General features: G+C 45.0%; 1 long non-coding RNA gene across 1 annotated transcript in view; it reads left to right on the forward strand.

Annotated features, from left to right (window-relative positions):
- LOC138262156 (uncharacterized) overlaps window positions 1-26293 on the forward strand; it is a 119498-nt gene that overhangs the window by 37922 nt on the left and 55283 nt on the right. The gene's annotated exons all lie outside the window — the stretch shown is intronic.

Consider the following 26293-nt stretch of genomic DNA (forward strand, 5'->3'; position numbering starts at 1 on the left):
CAAGGAAGGTACCTTTGAAATGGTTTTCAGGAGAAAATCCACGATAAATAGATTTTTGGTAAACATGTAAAATACAAATACTCTTTTTAACTAAGCACTAGAGCTACTAATAAATCACATACTGATCCCTAAACCACAATAATACCTTCAGCAACTTTAGAAAGCTAAGTTGCACCTCATTTGAGTAGAGTTTGAGATTATATAACCTAATTGGCATCTGGCAGTCCTTTAAACCATGAGCTTTTCCTAATATAAAGGGAACTGTAACTCACAATCCCAATGCACATCTTCCTTTGCTAACCCTTTGAGACATACATGATGTGCTGGTCGGACCCACAACATGGTAAGGGTGCCTGATATAAAAATACAATTTAAGTCTCTTAAGAATGGAGTGCTTTTTCAGGAAACTCCACAACATCAGGATTATAAATGTTGTAACAAGTAGCTCACTCCCTGGAATACTAGAACTTCAGCTTGGCAAACACAGAAATCCACACTGCCAGATAACATTTGTCTGTGCTTCTTCATTTTGCATGCTGCCATTTAGAAACATGTAGTAAGAATACGTTTAAGAATCCCACCACTTTTCTGCACACCCTAGTGGCCTGATTTAGGAAACAAACACCATGACTGATAGTTTTTACAAAACAGAACAAAAGGACACAAGATGTCACAAAAAAGGAATGACTAAAACTATTTCCTCTAAAAAAAGGTGAATTGCAGAACTTGCTGTAAAATAATTATACATATACATGGTGTACCAAAATGCTATGTAAAGGGAAAAATACAATTGTATTTCCAGCAGAGAAAGAAAGATATCAGTCAGTGCTGATATATGCCCTTTATCTTTAAAGAAGAACTGTATTTGTCTCACTGAAATATTTATCTCAGAAAAGCAGTTGTTCAGATGGACACAGATGCTGCCCTGAAATTCATAAGCTGGACTGGCATATTTGAAAGTGCTCTCATGTACCATAGAGGTGTGCTAGTCACTGAAAGCTCGAGTCAGGCTTGATCCAGATGCCTGGTTCTGGCTCAGCTAGAGATGTCCTTGTTTAACCTTGAGCCCAAAATGAGCCAAGCTTTCAAGTGACTTCAGCTTAGCACCCTCACTCTGACCTTCTGGGCAAAGAATTAAAATCAAAGCATTAACATTTGATTGAAAATGAAGAGAGAAATAAATCCCTATTTAGTGATTTATTTGAACAAATTGAAACCACAAAACCAGGGATTAATCCCAGCTTTTTGCTCAACCAAATAGGGTGATCTTAGGCAAATATTTTATTTTGATGATCATCTCTTTACTTCATTATCACATTTGGCATCACCTTCAAATATGTGAGCTTGGAATATGGGCTGTACAAAAACTATTGTGTTGATTTATTAGACTACAATATTGCCCTTTCTATAAGAATGTGGCCACATACTGGGTGCACAGGACAATTCACTTGTCTCTTAGGTCACTAATGCCATTGTCTCTGAGGTGCAGAAGTGGGCAGGAATGGTACAAAGTTCATATGTAAAAACAATCACTTTTAATAAGTACCTCTCAGTGCAGTGATAGACCTATCAAGGTCAAAGCTTCCGCATGTAAAGGAAATACACTTGTTTCAATTTTGAAGAGATTTTATCACAAATTACGCGATGCTTCCTGCATATGTGGTAAACAGTTTCAGGGCTATGTTTGTGGATGGGCACTTAGAGCCAAGCCAGACCCTTGGCTGTGCTCTCACTGTTAATTTATTGACTCAACCACCTGTAAAATACCACAATGATAAAGGAGGCCACTTCCATTAAAATATTTGCCAGAACATTTACAAATGTGCAAAGCCTGTTACTATAAGCCCACTTACCTGCACTGGATGCAGGGAAGTAAAAAAGTGAAGGTGTCATTGGCATACCCTAAAGTAACCCCTGGCCCAAGTAAAAGGGCAAATTAAAACATTCCGATGGTGAGGGTTAAGACCCCTAGGATTGGATGACCACATACAAGCCAATCCAGGTTACTTCACACACTGTAGCCACAGTCCTTGGAGGCTGTTGAAGGGTGAAATCCAGCTACAGCATTGGCTGTCACCCTATGTTGTACAATTACCGACAAACTGTGTCTGTTGGAGAAGCCATTACGGACAATGGACGGGAGTCCGACAATACGGATTGTCTGTGTAAATAACAGATGAGTGGTCAACCCACCTGTGACAGAAAGCTCTGTGAATGAGCTATTCCTTATTTTATTTGCATTACAAACAGCAAATCGTAGGCTACTACAAAATGGGCAAAATAGGTTTGAGATAAAGAAGTACCTCCAAAGTATAGATTTGTGTAATACATAGACTGTAATTAGTGCAAACATTTTTTGTAATTGTCAATTAAAAGCACTCAGTCCAGGGTTCTGCTTGGAATCCCCTTACAATAACTCTCAAAAAGAATAAATCTTTGTCATTAGGAAGCTTCAAGTGACTCCACCAATTAACACAAAAACTTGCTTCCCAGCAGTCTGTGCCTTTGCAGATTAATCAATTGCACATATTTACATGTCTTTCAGGCAGCTGTTAACTTGGCAAGAAGGCTATTTAGCAGCCTGCCCCTCCCTTAGCTGCACATGAGGCCCCCTTCCCTCTTAAACTGCGGAATCCTAGCTGTTGGATGTAACCTTTCTCTTTTTAGCAGAAAGGCTAAAATTACAGACAAATGCCATCCATTTAAACAAGAGTCATGGACAATGGACATTATGGCTAATTTACGGACAGTCGGTGTAAACGATGGACAGGTGGTCACCCTAGGTCTCCCTCGTCTCTTAACAAACCTTCACTCAGACTCACTCACTCAATCACTGAAACTGAACATGGTGAGTCTTTCACTGTTCTCTCTGCAGTGCAGTCCCCCTGGTATTGGTATATGTAATCTTTATGGTCACATTAATTCTGGTGTTGTTAATATGGTTGTGATGATAATCAAGATTGTTCAATATTATCCTAATCTTTACCCTCCGTAAAATGATATCTATGGCTATTTTTACAATTTTTATTCAGAGAAAACTTCATTTATTCTTTCAGTACAAACCATACTTAAACCACACAAACATTAGAAAATCTAAAGTTGTAGTTATAACTTTAATTCACAATTTACACACCACCTTCACATTGCTATAAATCACCCACCTATGTACACATTGTTACTAATAAGTTGCATTTTAACTTAATACAGCACCTTGAAATTACTGTCATGTAGCTTCATATACAGGGTTCTCATCTCACTAGCTGTACTACATTAGTGTGCTGTACAGCGGAGCTGTGTAAAGAGGATGATTGAACAGTGGCCTAGAGCGAAGTAAAATTTCATACAGTGAAGTACAGTTGAGTGGAGTTACGTAACGTAGTGTGGATTAAGGTATAATATAGTGTATTAGTATGTCGTAAATTGGCGTGAAGTTGCATAACTTATACTTGGAGTGGTGTCCCATACTGTAGAGTGCAGTGCTGTATTGTACAGTGTTTAAAAAAGTTGTTTAGTGGAATAGTGCTTTGTACAATGGAGTGTATAGGCTTAGATTGGTCTGTAGAGTTAGACAGTGGAGTGTACAAGGTTAAAGTGAATCGCATACAGTGCCATACAGTGCACTATAGTTTTATAGTGTAGTTCTAGAGAGGTGAGCAGAGTGTCGTTCAGTGGAGCCGCATAGAGTGCAGTGGTATGCACTGCCGTGACATGAAATGCAGTATTGTACAGTGGAGTAGCATATAGTGGAATAGCATACAGTTGAATACTATATAGTCTAATAGCAGACAGTCCAGTGTAGAAGACTGTATTAGTAGAAAGTCAAATAGAGTACACTGGTGTCTTGTAGAGTGGAGGGGCATATTCTGGAATAGCATACAGTGTAGTGGAGAACAGCGGAGTGGCGTACAATGGATTAGCATACAGTGGAATGGCATACAGTGTCATGGCGTAGATTGGAGTGACGTACAGTGTTGTAAACTGGAATACTATATAGTGGAGTGGCATACAATGGAGTGGTGTCCAATAGAATGGCTTAGAATGGAGTGTTGTAGAGTAGGTTGGCATACATTAGAGTGGTGTACAGTGGAGTGCCATAAAGTAAAATAGCATAGAGTGCTGTGGCATACAGTGGAGTGTCGTACAGTGGAATAGCATATAGCTGAGTAGCATACAGTGAACTTGGGTACACATGAGTGGCCTAGGCAGGATTGGTGTCCTTTGTAGTGCATACAGTGGAGTGGCATCCAGGGAAGTGGCAAATACTGCAGTGGCGTATAGTGGAATAGCATATAGCAGAGTGTCGCAGAGTGAGGTGTCATCCAAGGGAATAGCAAGGAATGGAATGGTGGACAGTGTAGTAGTGTTCATTGGAGTGCCATAAAGTGAAATAGCCTAGAGCGGAGTGCTGTAGAGTGGAGTGGCATATAGTGGAACAGCATACGGTGGAGTGGAGTAAAGTGGAATAGCGTATAGTGGAACTGAGTACATTGGAGTTGCATACAGTGGAGTGGTGTACACTGCAGTGGTGTACAGTAGAATAGCGTTAAGTCGAGTGGTGTATTGTATAGTGCCATAAAGTATAGTTGGGTACGGTTTGAGTTGAAATTTTGGAGGATTGTTGATAATGATGTGCAGATTAACGCAAGGAAATTACTTGCGCTGCATTGCATTTCTGTGAATGTACCAAGCAAAGCTGGTCGCTTTTTGTAGTTTTGTAAATGTTATGTAAGTATTAGGTTGTCCTTACAACACTCTAGTTAATGCAAGGGTAATGTAATAAAATCCCAAATTTGTCCCCCAGTGATATATTGTGCAACGGTATACCGTGGTAAGTAAGTGGTATACCATGGTACGTAGTGACAACAAGCCAGTGTATAATTGTCAAAGGTCTGCCTTTACAAATTTAAAAGGAAGTCATAATCCTTTTAGTTGACTTTTGGAGTGTTGTGGATTAGGGTCTTAAACATAGGTAAGCAGTAGGTTTGATTGTTATTCCCAACCTATTACCATTTTCTTTAAAGTGGAAATATGTATAAAAAAATGTATATAATTTTCTATATATTTTTTTAACTAGTTTGTGCAGTGCTGTGGTAGTACCTAGGACGTATCCTGTTTTCTTATCACATGTACATTTGTTTAGTAATTTTCAAAGTGACATTGCACATTTTAGGTATTACCACAGTAATGTGTAGACTTTTTTTCATAATTAAATGAGAATTGTAAAGAAGCTATAGTACACTACATTTGTGAAATATTGTGTATTTTGGTATTTTTTCAATTTTTATGCTTTTCTTTTTACATTTGTAAGGTACTATGGTACTACCTAAGTAGTACCTTGGTAGTACCTCAGTACTCCGTAATATTTTTTTCAAATATTTAGAAACGTATAGTTATATTTCCCTACCTACTACCACTTAAACTAACATATCAAACCTAATACTAACCAATATTTAAGGCCCTAAGCTAAAACACCAGGAAAGTGGCCTTAAAACAACATAGTTGCCTGTAATTTGCCTGCAAAAATGTAAAGACAGTCATTGTCTAATCAGATAATGACTTGTTATCGCTATGTACCATGGCACTACCTCACAACTACCTTAAAACTATTGTGCTGACAGATATCACTAAGTTCATAAAGCTAATAACTCTAAAATACTTGATCTTTTTAGTCGCAGCCACAAAATGAATCCTCTGCACACCATGATCTTCAATTCTGCCAAATTCCAATGAAATCCAACTGGTCGTTTTTGTGCTAAGTAAAATTTAAACGTCTATTTAAAATGCATTGGAGTGCAATTGTGTTTTGGGACCCCCCTTTTTTCTTTGCACCCCCTTGACCAAACAGGGACAAAATTTCAATCCTTCACCAGTGGAATGGGTGCAATAGGTCTGCAATGTTTTGCAAAGATTTGTGAAACAGGTGCGAAGACAAAAATCCAAGGAATTCCTAAATCACTGAAATAACCAAAGGTTGCAGGGATGTTACAGTAAGGTTCTGAATTTACTCTTACAGAACCATAGCAGTTCAGCAGTTATAGTTATGCTTAACTCAAGTAACTATGATGCACTCCCTAAGATAATTATAACTTGTCCCCCTGCAATGCACAGTTTTGTCATCAATAATTTTATTGCAAATGTTGCAGTGATAATATTGATGATGACTTAGAAGGTGTCATCAATGATGGTATGTGTGGTAATTAGCTGTGCATGGTGAGGGCACGAGTTATAGTTACCTTAGGGAGTCTGTGGTCTAGGGCCAACCCCCTATATCCACCCAACCCTGTGCCATGCACGGCCTTTGGCCATGGGTGACTGGGGTTAGCCGCAGGTCCTGTGGCTAACCCCCTATAACCACCCAACCCTGCATGCATAAATCTCTGAGTGGGTCTGTGAGTGTGTGCATGAGTACCTCAGTCGGTTTGTCAGTGGGTGCATGGGGTCTGTGAGTGGGTGCATGAGTCTCTAAGTGGATTTGTGAGTGGATGCATGACTCTGAGTAGGTCTGTGAGTGGATGCATGACTGTCTGAATGGGTCTCTGAGTAGGTATGTGATTGTCTGAGTGTGTCTATGATTGTGTGCATGACTGTCTGAGTGGGATTGTGAATGGGTGCGTGATGGTCTGAGTGGGTCTGTGAGTGGGTTTGTGAGGGTCTGAGTAGGTCTGTGAGTGGGTGCGTAAGTGTCTGAGTAGGTCTGTGAGTGGGTATATGAGTCTCTGAGTGCATCTATAAGTGAGTGAGTGCATGAGTCTCTTAGTGGGTCTGAGTGAGTGCATGATTCTCTGAGTGGGTCTATGAGTGGGTGCATAAGCCTGAGTGGGTCTGTGAGTGGGTGCATGAATGTCTGAGAGGATCTGTGAGTGGATGCGTGAATGTCTGAGTGTGTCTGTGAGTGGGTGCATGAGTGTCTAAGTGAGTCTGTGAGTGGGTGCATGAGTGTCTGAGTGGGTCTGTGAGTGAGTATATGAGCCTCTGAGTAGGACTGTGAGTAAGTGCATGAGTGTCTGAGTGAGTGTCTGAGTGGGTGTGTGAGTGCCTGTGTGGGCATGTCAGTAGCTGTATGAGTGACTTGGCCACAAAGGACCCTAACCTGCCCTTTTATCCAACAAGAGTCCACAGCTTTGCAAAAAATATCTACCCAAGTGGATTTCTTTCTGCCTCCTTTTGTAAGTGTTCTGAATGCATTTTACATTACAGTTGTGTAAATGAAGCACAAGTAAATGTCGCCAGTGCCCTTGTGTGTGTTTTGGCAACATGATTGTTCCTGATGCGCCTTTCTCTAGAATTCTCTGATTACATGCATCTTCCTGTAGAGAGGCCAAAGAGGCTACAAAGACGTAAATCTCCACCAAATCAGGGTCTTTCCCTTCATCTATACAACATGTGTGCTTCTTTGTTTTGTGGATATGTCCTTATATTCATCTGCATCAAGAATGCGCCACCAAAATTGGAGGGAAATGCACTGGGGGGCCCTTTGTTAAGCTGTCCATCATCCTGGAAAAATGGCGGAAGACCTTTGCATACTACTAAGGTGGATGGTGCCGGGCCAAGCGGGAGAAGCTTCCAGGTCATTTTCACATTTGCATTCTCTTAGCAATTTACAAGGACTCTGCTCTCACCATGAGAGGACAAGAAAGTACAGATTGCACTCCAATAGATCAACTATGTATTCAACTTCATGAAGGATTTCAGATTTTAATAGGGGGGGGACTGCGCGTCCCCCTCCCCACTCCGATTTTGGCCCTGGAGACCCCATTCCCTGGGGCCCAGCCATGTCTCTTCAGTGCCCCCCAGGGCACCCAGTCAGCAGCGTGGGGACTGCGGGGGGCCTGAATGTCACCGCGGTCCCAGCAGGCTCCTCGCCTCCTGTAGGAGGGGCATTCATCTCATAAACAGGGAGCTGCTAAACACACAGCTACATGTGGGTGAGAGAAATCCTTTCATCTATTTCCCTACCCGCAAAGACAGATGAAAACTCCACTCCCAGCAAGCTGTTTGACAGCTCTCACTTCCTGGGAGTGGAGTTCGTGTTTTTCTCTGACTTGACAGGAGCTGTCCGGGCTTCCCAGGACATACAGGAGCCAGCCTTTGGGCATAGTTGTCTACAGGGCTATTATTGCCCCCTCTTCTTTCAATTTCAGTTTCAAGGGCCTGAGCCGGGGATGTGGTGGTCCCCAGTGCCGAGAACAGCCCGGGAGGGTGGCCATGTGGCTCCCCTCCTTGTAAAAAATTAAGAAAGCCCAGGGAAGGTGGTGGTCGCTGGGGCTCTTGTAGCCCATGGAGGGGGGGTCTGCACTCCCCCCTCCTCTTTTTGTCATAAAGCCCTAGGGAGGTGGTGGTCCCTGAGCTTCAATTATCCCCAGGAGCCCATGAAGGTGGGTCCATGCGGCCTCCCTCAAATATTAAAATAAAGCCCCAGGGAGGTGGTCCCCAGGTGTCAAAGAGCTCTAAGAGGGGCCCTCCTTTTTGAAAAAACAACTCCTCAGGGACCTGGCCCACCAAGGAGCTCTATTCAAAGCAAGCGCTGGAGCCCTTGCTTTTAAAAAAAAAAAACATTTTTGCTGGATTCGCAGATCCACTGCAATTTTCTGCGGAAATTTAAAAAAATACTTTTTTGCCCAGGTGCGGTCCATCTGAGTCCCTAACGCCAGAGATAAGGGGTCAGGGTGTCCCTACCCTGCCCCTCCTTTTTTATACATTTTTCTGGGACTCGGCTGAAGCCTAGTTTCAAGATGGCTGCCAACACTTCCTGGTTGAAGTGTTGGCAGCCAATCAGATCTCAGCACAAGACCAGGAGGGTTCACGGAGTGATCAGGAGGTTTCCCGGAGCCTTAGTGTCCCTATATATACAAATTAGTTTTTTCTTTAATATCTCCCAAACTACTGAACTGAATTACACCAAATAACAAAACGGATTCTTTCTAGACCAAGAGCTACCTTTCTACCAAATTTGGTGTAATTCTGTCTAGCAGTTCGGGCTGTAGTCATGTTCAAAATCCCTATGGAAAAATGCAGATGGAAAACGCATTTTGGGACCCACCTTTTTCTTGGCCCCCGCTTGATGGATCACCCCAAAACTTTTCAGACAGCAGCTGAAGTGAAGGCCGATTGCTTTTGGAAAATTTCGTAAAGATACATCAACCACTGCCACAGATATAGGCAAGTCAAAAAATGCTTTTTTTTTGGAAAATAGGTCCTAACTATAGCTACCTAGTGGCAACCGCCACTAGGTAATGTATACATAAACATGTATATATATATGTATATATAGTTATGTTAGGGGTATTTGTAAGTGCACTAGGAGGTGTGCTTAAGGGAGGTTGGTTGATTGAAAACCCACGTCTTCAGCTTCTTGTGGAATTCAAGATAGAAGAGGGGGCTCTGATGTTCAGTGAGAGGTCATTCAACACTTTAGGAGCGATGTAAGAGAACATATCCTCCTGATCTGTATGCATGGGATGTGTGCAAGTAGGAATCCGGTGGAGCAGAGGTGCCTGGATGGTTGGTAGAAGGAGATGTTTGTAGATGGGGCCCCAGTTGTTTAGTGCTTTCAATGTGTGTGTGAAGTGTTTGAATTGAGTGCACTTATGTCTCAAGAGCAGTGCAGTTTCCTGATGTATAGTGTGATGTGAGTTCTCTGTGGGAGGTTGAGGATGAGACTGGCTGACAAGTTCTGGTTGGTCTGTTGTCTTCTCGTGAGTTGCTTGGTGATTGCAGTGTGGGAGCCGTTGAAGATATTCTGCAGCATCGTCACGGTGTGGAAGCAGAATGCAGTGATTGCGTTGATGTAGGAAAGTGCCCTTGTTGACATAATTACCCCCCACTTCTTGCCTGATACTGATGCCAACTTTGACTGAGAGTGTGCTGGGATCCTGCTAACCAGGCCCCAGCACCAGTGTTCTTTCCTAAAATCTGTACATTTGTTTACACAATTGGCACACCCCTGGCACACAGTTAAGTCCCTTGTAAAAGGTACCCATGGTACCAAGGGTCCTGTGGCCAAGGAAGGCCCCCAAGGGCTGCAGCATATGCTATACCACCCTGGGAGGCCCCCACCAAGCACATACACACTGCCTTTGCAGCTTGTGTGTGCTGGTGGGGATTTGGGGAGAAAAAAGGCAAAGTTGACATGGCACCCCTCTCAGGTTGTAATGCCCATAAACCAATTCCTGTGGGAAAGGTAAGTCACCCCTCTATCAGGCCTTACAGCCCTAAGGCAGGGTGCACTATACCATGGGTGAGGGCATAGCTGCATGAGCAATATGCCCCTACACTGTCTAAGTCCATTCTTAGACATTGTAAGTGCAGTGTAGCCATATTGAGTATATGGTCTGGGAGTTTGTCATTACGAACTCCACAGCTCTATAATGGCTTCACTGAATACTGGGAAGTTTGATATCAGACTTCTCAGCAAAATAAACCCCCACTGATGCCAGTGTGGGATTTATTGGAAAATGCACCCAGAGGGCATCTTAGAGATGCCCCCTGTATGTTAGCCAAACTGCTAGTGCAGGACTGACTAGTCTGTGCCAGCCTGCCACTTTCAGACAAGTTTCTGACCACATAGGATGAGAGCCTTTGTGCTCTCAGTGGCCAGTAACAAAGCCTGCATTGGGTGGAGGTGCTTCATGCCTCCCCCTACAGGATCTGTAACACCTGGCAGTGAGCCTCAAAGGGCACTCCAGCCGGTGGAGTTGCCGCCCACCGGACAAAGCCCCACTTTTGGTGGCAATTCCGGCTGGATAATTAGGGAAAGCAGGGAGGAGTGACCACCCCAGCTGGGACTACCCCTAAGGTATCCAGAGCTGAAGTGACCCCCTCCCTGCAGAATCCTCCATCTTAGTTTGGAGGACAGGGACCAATAGGGCTAGGTTTGTGTCCCCATCCCCAAAAGGGAGTGGACACAAGAAGGGTGTAGCCACCCTCAGGGACAATAGCCATTGGCTATTCCCCTCTGACCCCTGTAACGCCCCCAAGTCCAGGATTTAAGGGCTCCCCTGAACTCAGTTTTTCAGATTCCTGGTGACCTCACAAGAAGAAAGAAGAAGGACTGCTTAGCTGAAATCCCAGCAGAGAAGACGGAAAATGGAAACTGATTTACCCCCAGTACTACCGGCCTGTCTCCAGCTTCAAAAGCCCTGCAAAAGAAAGCAACGCATCTTGCAGGTCCACCGACCTCTGCCAAGCCTCCAGAGGACCGCCTGCATCACAGAGGACTAAGAACTCCTGTGGACAGCGGCCCTGTCCAAGAAGAATCTACATCTATGGACTCCAGAGCCTCTCTGGATCTGCGAGTCCTGACCACTCTGCACCTGACGCCCATGATCCGTATCCAGGTGGTCCAACCAAATAGAGATGATCCCCAGGCGATTCTGAGCAAGTGCCCAACCTGGGTTGACCTCTCCTGTCCTCCACGATGACACCCAGAAGTGTGAATCCAGAGGACCCCCCTGACCGCGACAGCACCGGATGAAGATACCCGTCGCCAAAAGGTACACTGCACCTGTAGCCCCCTGGCCTTGGAGAACAAGACCTCTGGTGCAGCAACGTTCATCAGGCGGCCCTCCTACATGTCCAGCCTGTGGTTTTCTGGAACCGACCCCCTGGACCCAGCCTGCAGCATCTAAGTGGCCCTGGGGTCCCCACATAGGAAAGCATTGGGAGCCCAACGCTGTGTTTGCACCCTGCGCCCGGTCGCCCGTGAGGGTGTGTGTTTGGTGCTTACCTGTGGCTCCCGTGGTGCTCCTCTAAACCCCCCAGGTCTGCCCTCCGAAGACGCATGTACTTACCTGCAAGCAGATCTGTCCCCCCCCCCCAGTCTACATAGGCGCCCATGTTAAATTTGCCTCATCTTTGACCTCTGCACCCAGCCGTCCACGTGTTGCTGGTGGTGGGTGTTTGGGGTTAACTTGAACCCCAACCTGTGAACTTCCTAACCACTGGAGACTGGAACTGTAAGTCGTGTACTTACCTACCAAACATACTAACTTTTCTTCCCCCAGGAACGGTTTCTGAAAATTGCAGTGTCAACTTTTAAAACAGATTATTGCCATTTATTCAAAAACTGTACAATTTGCAGACTCTAATCAAAGTAATATTGATACATATGTGAAATATTTATTGATGCAAAATATGTTTTTTCTATATAAAACAATTGGTCTGGAGTTGTCATTGAGTGTGTGCTTCTTCTATTGTCTGTGTGTGTACAACAAATGCTTTGCACTACCCTCTGATAAGCCTAACTGCTCGATCACAAAAGAGAGCATGAGTATTATCTACTTGACCCTCTGTTAAGACTCTGTGCACACTATATCTCATTTTGATAAAGTATATACAAAGCCAGCTTCCTACAGTTGACCTTGCAATCATGTCCAGTTTGCTGTTGATGATTATTTTGAGTCTCCTGGTGTGGGTCCTGGGTATGGGTCTGGATCGCAGGTCAGCTGGCTACCAATTGGAGTCCAAAAATTACTATTTCTGTCTTGTCAGTGTTGAGCATGAGACAGTTGGCTTTCATCCAGTTAGCGACTTCAGTCATGCAGGTGGTGAACTCGCTTCTTGTTTTGAGGGTCTTGTTCAAGAGGGAGAGTATGAATTCTGTGTCATCTGCACAGGAGAGGATGTTGATGTTGTGTGCACCGTGGATGACGTTTGGCCAGACGAATCATGTATGCATTGAAGAAGGTAGGGCTTAGCGATGAACTTTGAGGCACTCTGCACATGCATTTTGAGGAGTAAGGTGCCAGACTGACAGCTTGGGTTCCCTCTGTTAAGGAGCAGATCCAGCGGAGAGTGGGTCCTTGGATACCAATCTCGAGCAGGTCCCTGATGAGTATGCAGTATAAGATTGTGTCAAATGTTGCAGAAAGGTCCAGGAGAATGAGGGCTGCCATGCCTCCCATGTCAGGGATCATGTAGATGTTGTCCATTACCGTAGTATGGTACGGCCTGAATCCAGACTACTTGGCATCAAGGAGCTGGTGGTTGCAGAGGTGCTCAGTGAGGCGTCAGCTGATTTGTTTCTCTAAGACCTTTGCCAGGTAGGGTAGGAAGAATATGGATCTGTACCTGGAAAGCATGGCTGGGTCAGCGGATGGTTCCTTGATCAGGGGCATGACGCATGTTTCCAGATGTCTGGGAATGTGGCTGAGTCGATGGAGGCATTGAGGATAGGTGTTAGTGATTCACTGATCTGTAGGAGTCCTTTGGTGAAGGAGTGGGGGGGCAAGGGTCAGATGGAGCCCCCAAGTGGATGGTCTTCATTGTAGCAGCAATTTTTACAGTGGTGACAGCAGGCCAAAAGTGGATCCAATACATTTCTCTTCATTCATAGTAATTGACTAAAAGGGAGATTTTGAATCAGTTGCTAACAGAAACTGTTCCTGGTATAAGCAACTTTGTGGATAAATGCAACGATCAGTAATTAATATCAGCAGAAATTTCCAATTCCACCCAGGGAATTCCAAGAAGTTATAATATTGCCCTCAATCATCGCTTAGATACTTGTTGTTTTTATACAGGATTATCTACTATGAATTGATACAATTCCAAAGTTGCATGGGTGCTTCAACCTACTTTGGCTTTAGTCCTTTTCCTCCCCCCTAACCAAGGAGAGACCCTATACTGAGATGTCTTTCTTTTCCACTACTGCTGATAGTACTTCATCAATGCTTGTAACTACACTGGGCTCTCCCTGACGGTGCATTGTTTCCACTGACTGCCTCCCACTTCACCTGTCAGGAAAGCCTCCATGATCCCCGAAGTGCAGATCACCTATGAGTGACCGGACATCCACCCCAACAGCGTCCATGCAATCTCAAATGGGAGCACACCCCATTGGGCCATGAAATCCAGAGATAATGTCTTAGGTGGAATAGCCTAAAGTTCGAAAAAGTCCAGGTTTGGGTTGCTTTGGGAGCTGGGTGGTTGTGGAAAATCCATTAAGTTTGAAGAAAATGTTAAATATGGTGCACAAACCATATGTTGATTTTTTTCAGCCAGGTGCATGGTATGGTAGATCTCATTCCACTGGTGCATTTTACATCAGGCCCAGGAGTCCTCAATTAGAGGAGACCCATGATGGGGCATTCGCTAAAAATCTGTGAATGTCCCTTAGTCCACTCTTGTTTTTCTTGTTTCATTAAGTGGTTGAGAAATGTGGTTCTTCTGACTCAAAACTGCACAGCCAATAGTTCAGGAAAACCTCTGTGACAGAATCGCTGCTGCCACAAATTAAGTCAGAGGAGCCGCTCTACATTGGGTGGCCTGTAGGATATCATTCTCGAAGGCAAATGCTCTGTCTAGATCCATTATGTCAACCATGGTGGTCCTGGATAGAACAATCACAGAAATGTTCCTGAAGAGAAAACTAAGGTCAGGTGGGGGGTGTTAGTTATTGTTTCCAAATATGTACTCCTCCCCACAAACATAAGTGGCAATCGGACCTGTCAATACCATTCATTTTTCAACAGATCTTTCAGGGAAAGTTGTCCATCGAAAAAATGGGCAACACCAACTTTGTCAGGGGGCACATTCACCATACCACTCGTAAAGCGGCACGCTCACTGAAGCATAAATGATGTCCATGATCTATTTGCAGCTGGTTTCAGGAACAACACACCGTGTGGACTGCACTTTGGCTTGGTTTCTCCTCCTGCTGTATCACAGTTGATTTGCTCTGAGTAGGCAGAACTATGGCCCTCATTCTGACCCTGGCGGTCGGCGGAGAGACGGCGGTCGGACCGCGAACAGACCGGCGGTATTAAAAATGGCATTCTGACCGCGGCGGTCCCCGCCGCGACCGACCGCTACTTCTCCACTCCGACCGCCACGGCGGTCATGACCGCGGGGCTGGAGTTTGCGCACTCCGGCCCGGCGGTCGTCCCAAGAACGCCAAGGGTATTATGACCCTGCCTACCGCCGCGGTTTCTTGCGGGCGGGAACCGCCGTGCGAACCATGGCGGTAAGCACTATCGGGGCCAGGGAATTCCTTCCCTGGCACTGATAGGGGTCTCCCCCACCCCCCACTACCCACCCGAGTCCTCCCCCCACACCCTCCACCCCCCTGCCACCCCCCAGAGGTGGTACGAACCCCCTCCCCACCCCCACCCCGACATGCACATACATGTACCCCGACATGCACACACCCCCAACATGCACATATACACACCCCCTACACACACATACACAACGGGGACACATACCCGCACACATACATGCCGACATGCGCACCTGCCGAACAGCACACATTACCCATAGACACAGCAGCACCCCCCGCCCGCATACACGCACTCACACACCCCCTCTACACACTCACACGCACACCCCCATGCACGCCCACATCACACAACACCCCCCCACCCCCTCCCCTCACGGACGATCAACTTACCTTGTGCGTTGGTCCTCCGGGAGGCGACGGGAGCCATAGGGACGTGACCGCCAACAGAAGACCGCCAACAGAAGACCGCCACACGGAAATGTGGGTCGTAATTCTGTGGGCGGTGTTCTGCTGGCGTGGCGGTGGAGGTTGACCAGTCTCCACTTTCCCGCCGACCGCCAGTGTGGCTGCTGGCGGTTTTCCGGCGGAACGCTCCCAGCGGTCAGAATGCGCACAGCGGCACACCGCCGCGGTCGGCGGTCTTCACCGCGGCGGTAACTCAGCGGTCTTGCAAAAAGACCGCCAAGGTCAGAATGAGGGCCTATGTTTTTCAATCCTGGTTAGCATCAATTAGACAGACCTCTAGAACATCCTTTGAGATGCGGCTGTGCTGGACTCTGCAACTGACAGAACATTGACACGAATAGAAATTGCCAGTGGGTAAGATGAAAATGTGTGAGTAATTCTAAGTACACAGAGCAAGCCCAACTGGTGCAGAAGCCCACTGTGCTGTGGCACTTGAGTTCTACCCAACTGATAGCACCCAACAAGTCCGAAAGAAACATGAGTTTATTTGTGGCCCTGTGCAGGTGGGAGTGGCATTTCAGTTCGGGCTTGTCTGGCCACTTTGGTTGGATAAGAAAACAGTTGGTGCCTGATTGTCTTGGCACACTGAGGAAAACAATAGTGCAAGGTTTCCCAACCTTTTGACTTCTGGGGACCCCCACTTTATCATTATTGGAATCCGGGATCCCCCACTGAGCCATTACTGAAAGCTGGGAACCTAATCTGGTAATATTATTTAATTTTCTAAGCATTTGCAGGGCCCCTGAGGAGGCTTCCCAGACCCCCAGGGGTCCCCGGACCACAGGTTGGGAGCCACTGCAATAGTGCACTGTAATGCAGGCCAGAGAATTTACCAATTATTTTTTCCAAATATGTACTCCTCCCCACAATACCATAAGTGGCGATCGGACCTGTCAATACCATTCATTTTGCAACAAATCTTTCAGGGAAAAATGTCCATCGACAAAATGGACAACACCAACTTTGCCAGGGGACACATTCACCATACCAGTCGTAAAGTGGCACGCTCACTGAAGCATAAATGATGTTCATGATCTATTTGCAGCTGGTTTCAGGAACAGCACCCTGTGTGGACTGCACTTTGGCTTGGTTTCTCCTCCTGCTGTATCACTGTTGGTTTGGTCTGAGTAGGCAGAAATATGTTTTTTCAATCCTGGTTAGCAGCAATTAGACAGACCTCTAGAACATCCTTTGAGATGCGGCTGTGCTGGACTCTGCAACTGACAGAACATTGACACGAAGAATAGTTGCCAGAGGCTAAGAAGATAACTTGTGAGTAATTCTAAGTATACAGAGCAAGCCCAATTACATAACATTTTGTTATTCTCAGTTATATGTACCTGGGTGTCATTGATGTCTATGCAAGAGCCCGCAATGAAACTGTCAAGGATGTTGGTAGAGTTAAAATGCAGAGATTGAAAAGGGTCAGCAACAAAGATTGGTCTTGTGGAACCCCCCAGGTCACTGGAGTGGTTAGGAAGGAGGCTAGCTGGACTTGGAGAGATGTCGGACATGAACAAGGTGACCACTTGAGGGCTACGCCTTGATGCTAGAGTTTGCGGTGGTGCTGTATCCTATGCCACCGCGGCTCACCGGCGGATATGGCGCCTCGCAGAAGTTGTGTAACACGTACAGCCAGGATTCTGCCTTATGTGCTAAGCGTCCTAGAATAGAAACTTGCCTAACACTTGCCTCCCTCCTTCTCTATTTCATCACAGTCCTGCTTAAACTTCCCTGTTTTCTTGTGATGACTCTGCTTACTCTGCATTGCAATTATGTGGTAACGCATGCGGCTAGTTCTGACAGACTGCCCCATCTGAGGCACTCAGTAGAGACTGCAATGATGGGCAGTAATTCTCAATTCACTTGATTGGTACAAAGGACCTGGGGCCAGATGTAGCAAGGCTTTTGCGCCTCGCAAACAGCGAAAATTGCTGTTTGCGAGGCGCAAAAGCCACATCGCGATGCCCATTCCCATTTTGCGAGTCGGTAACCTGGTTACCGACTCGCAAAATGGGAATGCGAGTCGCAAATAGGAAGGGGTGTTCCCCTTCCTATTTGCGAGTCGCATCGCGATGCAGAATTGCTTTGTGACCGCGAACGCGGTCGCAAAGCAATTCGCAGTTACCACCAGTGTCACACTGGTGGTAACCCATTTGCAAAAGGGAAGGAGTCCCCATGGGACCCCTTCCCCTTTGTGAATGGCCCTGAGAACATTTTTTCAGAGCAGGCAGTGGTCCTATGGACCACTGCCTGCTCTGAAAAAATTAAACTGACACGTTTCATTTTTTCGTTTGTAATGCATCTCGTTTTCTTTTAAGGAAAACGGGCTGCATTACAAAAAAAAACTGCTTTATTTAAAATCAGTCACAGACATGGTTGTCTGCTGTCTCCAGCAGGCCACCATCCCTATGAGTGCTGCGAGTCGCAAGGGGGTCGCAAATTGCAACCCACCTCATTAACATTAATGAGGTGGGCCTTTGCGACCCCCTTGCGACTCGCAGATGGTGTCAGGGACACCATCCTGCATCCGGCTTTGCGACTCGCAAATTGCGAGTCGCTCAGACTTGCAATTTGCGAGTCGCAAAGCCGGAATTTCCTACATCTGGCCCCTGATTCTTAAAGCCATGTGTCCTACAAGTCTGATTTACTCCATAGTTTGATTTACGACAGCAAAAATCACTTTTCCTAATTTAGAAACTTACTCACACCGTAGGAGGGGACTGGGCGTTGGTGACCACCTTCAAGCACATTCGTTGGCGTTCACAATCTCATCTCTGGTCATATCCCATGCTGGAAAAGGCTGTCGATTTACTCCTGCCAATGGAAGGGGTAAGTTCCTTTTGTGCTGAAAGGAGAAAGCAAACCCCTAGAATTAGAAGAGGTGAAGGGGAGGGTGTTCACCAGGGTAATACATATTTTCAGCAGAAGAAATAAATGTTTTGCTGCTGATTTTAACGGCGAAAAGTTTTGTATGAGAAAATGTAAATCACAAGCCTTCAATGAGTGCACCTGAAACATACAACTGTCACAGTATTGCACTTAAATACTTTGTGAATCACTAAAAGTAAAAAATCAGCACTCATTGTTAAGTCATCTGAAGATTATTTTATTTTTTTGTGAATCAAGCACAATATTTGTCTCTGAGTGCCCGGAAATCACCTTTCTTCTCCCACCCTCCAAATAAAAGTACGGATGGTTAGTGTCACTGGCCCCATAAATAAGGAGATGCACTTCAATGACCTCATAGAATAACTAATTTCCCAAACCTCTCACTATGTAAATTCGTTCTATGTTGTCCTTTCAAACGTCTGCATCTCCCCACTCCAAACCATTCAGACAAACAGAGCATGAAAAGTCAAGAAATAGCCAGCCTTTCATCCTTCCAAGGTATACAATGCTAGTAATTAAATGTCATTTACTGCTTATTCGACACAGCAAATCAATAGTCGTATACTAGACTTATTTATTCTTACTTAAAAAAACAAAGGTTAAAGCCCCCCTAACTTCAGGATACTCCTTTCACTCTTAAGTCACCCGCCTTCATTAACGAATGAGCCTAGAAAAAACCCTCTGAAGATGTAAAATATGGTAAGAAGGTAAAGCCTTAGCCTCCAGGCTTCTCCCCCATGGTATCCCTGACCCCGCTGTGGTCCAAGGTGGGCCCCCCAGCTGGTGTCCACCACTGACACCGCCTTTCACAAGGATGCTGAAAACAGCCACTTCCCCCTTCGTGGCTCCTCAACTGTAGCCAAAAAGCGCCTGGAGGGGCTTCAGTTGGCGGTGCTGCGCTATACAAGATTGGTAATTTGTGATACTGTTTTATACAGCGCCAAAATATCGCAATACAACCACTTCAGGGCGCCAAGAGGCGCTGTAGAAAGGCCAATGTAAAGTAGTATAGAGAGAGCCCGCACCGAGCAGGGTTAGCATCGTTATTCAGAGGGCTGGGCTCTTAGAGGTGAACCTCTCTCCATGGTAGTCATTCCCTCTTTCACCCTGATGATACCCTGATCGGTGGGTGTAATGGTATTGTATTGTATTGTAATAGTATTTACATAGCACTTACTACCCCTGACGAGGCGTCAAATCGCTTTTTGGCGAGTAGCACGCTACTCCGGAACCCAACAAGAATTAGTGGTGGATTAGTACAGGGAAACATGAGTACAGTTTTAGTATTATTATGAGTTAATTTGAGCCGCGGATATGTGAGTTTGTTTGTTGGATTGACTGGAGTAATGGAGGGGTGGAGGAGGGAAGAATCCAGAAGTGTTAATTGGGAGTTTATAGTAATGGGATGAGACTTGGGATGAGTAAAGGGGAGATTGAGGAGGGAAGAGTCTACGGAAAGGGTGAGGGAGATCATAGTAGCAGGAGGGGTTTTGGATGAGTTAAAGGTGAGATAAATGAGGGAGAATTTAGTAGGGTTGTTTGGGAGATCATGGTAGTAAACTGAGGTTTGGGGTGAGCTAGATGTGGAAGAGGAGGGAAGAGCTTAGGAAGGGTTATTTAGGAGATGAAAGTAGTAGAATGGATTTGGCATGAGTCAGAGTGGAAATGGAGGATAGATTGATAGAGACATGACATATGGTGATGGGTAGACAAAGTAAAGCTTACAAGAGAGTAAAAATATAATATTTTTTATATATATATACATATATATATAATATATATATACACACACATTTTTGATCATTATTTGTATTTAATTTGTTTATTCTTTATTATAATTTATATATACATATATATATATATTTATATATATATATATGATTTATTTATAATTTGAATTTTATTTATAGATTTTATTTTATTTTTATTTTATTTTTTCTCTAGTACAGTAGGACTAGAGTAATAAATAAATAGATATGTCAGTACATAGTAAGGAAATATATCTCCAAGGAAAATAATAATGGGTATAATATAATGAACTGCATGGGACAAGGCACACCATCAAATGATGCTGAACTTTAGTCTAGAGGTCCTCTGAGTCTAAGTGCCTCCTGAGCAGGCATCTGGTGGGTGCTCAGGTGTTGCAATCCTCTTTTGGGTGGCTGTGGGTAAAGGTCGGTGGCTGCTCATCTTATGTGGGGCTGGGCACCTATGGCAGCTATACACTAGCCCTCCCCCACACGTGGCACTGATAGCCATCTTCTTTTGAAAGCTGGGCTCTCCTTTATCCTCTATGGTTGAAAGACCTCGAGGGTCATTACTAGGCCTGGGAGTAAATTTAATTACACCGGAGTAATCAGAGTAATTTCGGTAATTCTGTGTTACTCTTTGACGTGGTACTACCAATAATTTTGTGATTATGCCCGCTCACCTAACAAAGAGTAATTTGGGGTGGAGGGGAGATAAGCACAGAAAGAAATATCATGATGTTTTGCATTTTGCACTTAGAAACTAGTGCTAAATGCCAGGAGTAATGTGAGGGATAATCGTACCCCAAGAGCACATTTAGCGAGCGTGAGTGGCGGTTAACGCTTCTATTCATGTCCTATTGCATTTAGCCCTATTTCTTAGTGCAAAATGTATCCTCACATCCATTTTGCACTGAAGGGGTCATCTTTATACTAAGAAAATATCATTAGATGCAGAATTAATCTTCTTGCGTAATCTTGAGGAATGTGTAGGTAATTGCGTGTGATTCCGCTACATGAAATTACGAGAGTTACACCCACCCCTAGTTATTACAAACCTGCAGGTAATGGTGAGGACCAACAATCATGTCCCGTAACTGCTCTGCACCATCACAAGTATCTGGGAAAATTACAGAGAGGTAAAAATGTATTACCACAAGGTGTGCATTATTATTACTGTTTCTACAGTGAGTATTTACCTCAAATATCTCTGCATCCTATTGTTCCAGGAGGAGATGTGTAAGGGCCAGTGGAAATACTATTGTCATCATTTATTTACCAGATTATAGGCCAACCTGCTAAATATGATTGAACGGATTGCTGCAAATACTGGAGTAGCCGTCTCTGCTATATCTACTGGCCTAGAAATAACTGCGGTCCATATCTATCTATCTATCTATCTATCTATCTATCTATCTATCTATCTATCTATCTATCTATCTATCTATCTATCTATCTATCTATCTATCCATCCATCTCTTCAATAATCTGGTTTTTAAGAGTGCTCTTATACCGTTAAGGAGAGATTTTTTTTTTTTTAAATGTATACATGTGTCCTTTCCCATTCTCCTTTCCATATGATTTGATGTTTATAGTGGGCATTAAAGGCATGTTGTGCCCACCTCTGCTATAATGCTGACCATGGCATAAAAAGGGTGATTCCAGGCCTGTCATGAAACTCTATGGCATGATGATGCCCATCCGTGTTATACTGTAAGCCCTATGGTGCAGTGGTAATATTCGGCATATGTGTGGCATCCCTGGTATGTGAAGCTAATTAATACTCATGCAAGACAGCATCTATGCATGTAAGACAGTGGTACTCGTGGTACTTAATGCAAATGATAAATTGAAGGTTGGGAGTTAAACAGATTTACTGGAAAGCTGTTATTCCAAACAAAATCTGTATGTTTATGAAATTAATAAGTTTTGTTTGGAGAAAGAGGCATCCATTTATTTTTCTAAAATAAAATCATGTATTTTCATTAGCTGCCTAGCTGATGTTTGGGGACAATAAGTCTGAATTTTTAAACATGCATTTAAATCAGGTTTTCATGTAATAATCACAACGACTGTCTGAAACACACATTTGTAAAATTAGTGTAGCCTGCCTTCTATCGAGCCTGTAAGATCTATATAACTTGAGAGATAGCACTGCTGTCTGAGCAGGCCGATTGATGGTGTGGTTGAGGTGAGGGCGAGGTGAGGTGTGAAAGGGATGATGTTGAGCTGCGTAAGATCAAGTTGAAATGAGGTTTAATGTTGACTTAAGGTTGAAGATAAGCTATAGTAAAGTGAGACTGAGGTAAGGAGAGGTTAGCAGGGAAGACGTTGTATGAGCTGCTGCAAGTCCCCATGCCCATGTGGCATCCAAGCATCAGTGTGGGTACCACATCTGTGGCAGATCTGCAGTGCTGCTCAGCTTCCTCCTCAGGCCAACAACACTAGAGCCCTGTTGAAGGGACATATCCTCCTGGCAGACAGAGTTGACTTGCAGCCTGTGTCTCGTTCACCAGTAGTCACACCTACTACACCACTTTAAACACCCTTGAGCGGCAGGTTCCCTGCCTGGCCAGTTCCTGACACTTTCTACTCCGTGTGCCCTGCCAGCACCCAGGAGGCACAGCAAGGATGTGGCAGAGGATTCCCTTCTTGAGTCTGCCAAGCAAAATTAAAGTTTGCCAGAGTGGATGACACAAAAGCACTGCACTGCCCCAGCTGCCCCCCTCTGTCCATGGTTTGCAAATGAAAATTGAGGCAAAAGGGCCTGTTAATTTGCCAGACAGTGCAAGGGTTCCCCCAGAAAGGTCTTCTTCCAAGCATTGTTGGCTCCATTGATCCATCCATGGTGCAGTGCCACTTGGAGCATCACTTCTGCTCCTGGGCTTCGTCAATGAAGAATGTCTACAATGGAAGCATCTCTCCTGTGTGTGAATGGAGTGGCTCCTATTCCAAACTAGCGAAGCACCCATTTGCATGAAAAGCATCATGCCTACATAATATAGATTCTTCATCAATGAGTGGACGCACTGCTTTGGCAAAGTTGCGATATGTAAAGCATCCTCAAGCTTGTAGAAAATAGTTTCCCCCTCCACTAAGCCAAAATGTAACCAACAATTGCAGGGATTCGCTTCCTTGAGCCTGGAGATGCTGTAGCACTGCCTATAGGTGCTACAATACATCTAGCAATAAGTGGAGTAGAAAGAGCTACTGGTCACTCAAGTGGGTGACAGCAATGGAGGGTGAGAATCCAATGTTGTTGAGATGGTTTATCTCATTACAAGGCTTAGAATTCACTGTGAAGCACAAAGCAAGAAGGAATTATGGCAACACAAGTGGACATTCTTGCCAGTTTTGCCAATACTACAACCAGACTTCTCAAGCAGTGGAGTAAGGTTCGTGGCAGTCTCATCTGGGAGGGGTATCTGTAGGAACAGGTATGTCCCCTGCAGCATAAACAGGCATGAAGCCCTACTCTCAGTGCCCCACTGCAAATGAAACTGGTAGCCTGACTTTTTGTTTGGCCCTGGCAGCATGCTAATCTAATGTATCCGAGAAGGCATAGGCCTGTCTCTGGTAATGCAAGGTCTAGGACATATTCTGTGGCCAGAAGGGGTATGGAAAACATAACATTGTAGTGTGCATTCTACTACTCTTCATGCCTGGTTGAGTTGCATAAAGAAATGGTAGCGGGGTACCTAGTTTTTATTAATCTATAGGGTACAAAATGGGGTTATTAGTTGGGAAGGATGTGAATCCTTCACAAGTAACAAGTCTGCAGCTTTCTCTTTACTGGGTACCAAGTACCCCATTGTAGCACTGGAATCTCATGGTAGTGATGCAGAGTAGCCCTCAAAGAAACCTCCTTGGAAACTTAGGGACACATTTTTTGTGAGGCACCTGGTGCACACAATATCTTTTGAGCCCTCCCCAGGGCCCTCTGCTAATTGAATGAGCTACTTCTCTGCTCCAAGATGTCTTTTTTTAACATGTGGCCTTGAACCGCTTTTTCCATTTTTTGTAAGTACCCATTCAGATACCCTGATTTCGTCTTTTTCATTTGGGGGATTCAGGATGAGCCTTAATGCCCCCTCAGCTCCTAATGCAGAGCCAGGGAGCTGGCTTCATCTTCTGTGCTCCTGTAGGATGACCGGGACATCCATCCTGCCCACACTGACTGTGGGGGGTGCCCATCCCCTAGATGTGGGCACAGAGATTGCAATTAAAACCTGTTTTGTCTGTTGTTCGGCTCCCCAGTGCTGGGGGCACTCAGACACCAGGTACAAATGCCCATGCAGCATCCCCGGAGGATGGGGTCCTTGAGGGCAACAATGGTTCTGGGGAGAGGGAACCACACACACCTTCTCCCTTTTAAAGTTATTGAAAAGGAGGTTGTGTTGACTCCCAAATGATTAGCTCCACTCTGGGGATTTAGAGTTTTGCAGCAGAGCGTTAATTGCTGCCTTTCCTGCTCGTTAACCCCAACGGGCCAAGCTTCCGAAGCTGATATTGGTCTCAGTTTGCTCCTGGGGGCCAGAGGTAGCCCCAGGGTCATTTTCTTCAGACTTCCTGGCCTCAAAAGTGGACCTTTGCTTAGGAATTAGTTTTTTAAGGCTCCCTTGATTAGGCCTGCCGTCTGCCTGGCTACCTGATGCTCTCCCCTGCTTGGAGGAGTCTTCCACAGCCCCTCCACAGCCAACAACCAAAACATCCTTCCTGCTGCACTACCTAGGTCCAATGGTTTGGCCATCTCTTAGGCCATACATGCGTCAGCAGCGGAGTCAGTGGCCAGTCCACAGAGTGTCAGGGTACCCTTCAGGGTCCGTCTCAACAAAGGAGTGAAGCTAGGGCTGAATGAATCTGATCCGTCACTCCGAAGGGTAGGAAGATTTTTTTGGGAGCGCACCCCAAGGAACTTTAGGGATACACACTCCCAATATCAATCACCATCAACTCCAAGTATCCCTAGACCATTGAACAACCCTTATGGTCAATAGTGTCATAGGCCTAACCTCGAATGTTCCTTTATGGAAAAGATGTATTTTCTTTTTAGTGACCCTCACCCACTATAGAAGTGGCACACTTCATCATTGGGTCCACCCTAGCCCCTAAAAGCCAGGGAGGGCTCTACAGACTTGTGGGAGCTCTTACAAAGATCCTACCAGGGAGCTAAAGATTGAAAATACCTTACTGTTCACAAAGGTATCCCTTTATTGATGGTGACGGTAGCTATAGTTAAAACAAAAAGTAATGGGGGGTACTCTAAGATATTATGGTGGTATGACCCTCAAATTAATTTGTCGACATGCTTCAGCCCCTACGATGGCCTATGAGGACCCAGGCTTTCATCAGGATTTCTACTTCAGTATTGATCCTTGTCTGTAATATAACACCTCTTAGGCGAATATTTGATCATGCACAATATATTCAAAGTGCATGAAGTGAGTAAATTCATCACTCGCCTGAAAATAAAGTGAAGCACAATTGTGGTCCCAGTCTCAGGTAACCACTGGGATCCTCTCGAGAATTAGGGGGGCGTGCCCTGTAGTAAAACAGTCATCAAGGGAAAACACAGCTATTTGCACCTATTTGGACCTCTTGCCCCAGTCTTGTGTGCCGTTTGCGGTTCAGGGTCCCCAAACAAGTCCATTTGCCCTTTTGTTCCTCAGGGGGCATAAAGGGCCAGTGGCACTGGCCTTGGAGAAACTCATCCTAGCCTGGGTGCCATCTCAGTGGCGTCAGGTGGCTTCTTCTTCCAACGCAGCATACTTTCACCATCATCACTCCCAGGTCCAGTGTCTTCTCAAGGTTCCCTCCATTGTTTAGGGGTTTTTAAGTCCAGGAGACTGTGGGTTACTGCCCCCCTCAGGTAATGTTTCGCTGTTATGTGAGCCTGAGATCCTTGCACTGACATTCTGTGTCCATGTTGAATGCATGCATGTGCAGTCAGTGTGTGAACATGTATGGTAGTAGGATTCTGTGTGTGATGAGTGTCTGAGTACTGGGACTAAAAAGATGCATTCTGGATGGTCCCTGGCCTAGCATTGTACTGTACTGTAATTTAACCTAATAGTATTTATATAGCACTTACTACCCTTCAAGAGGCATCGCACAAGGCAGAGGGTGGTAACAGCTTCCCTAGACATGCAAGTGTATTGACTACATTCCTATGACCGGAGACGTAAACACT

This window comes from Pleurodeles waltl, chromosome 10 (assembly GCF_031143425.1).
Source record: "Pleurodeles waltl isolate 20211129_DDA chromosome 10, aPleWal1.hap1.20221129, whole genome shotgun sequence".
Lineage (NCBI taxonomy): Eukaryota > Metazoa > Chordata > Amphibia > Caudata > Salamandridae > Pleurodeles > Pleurodeles waltl.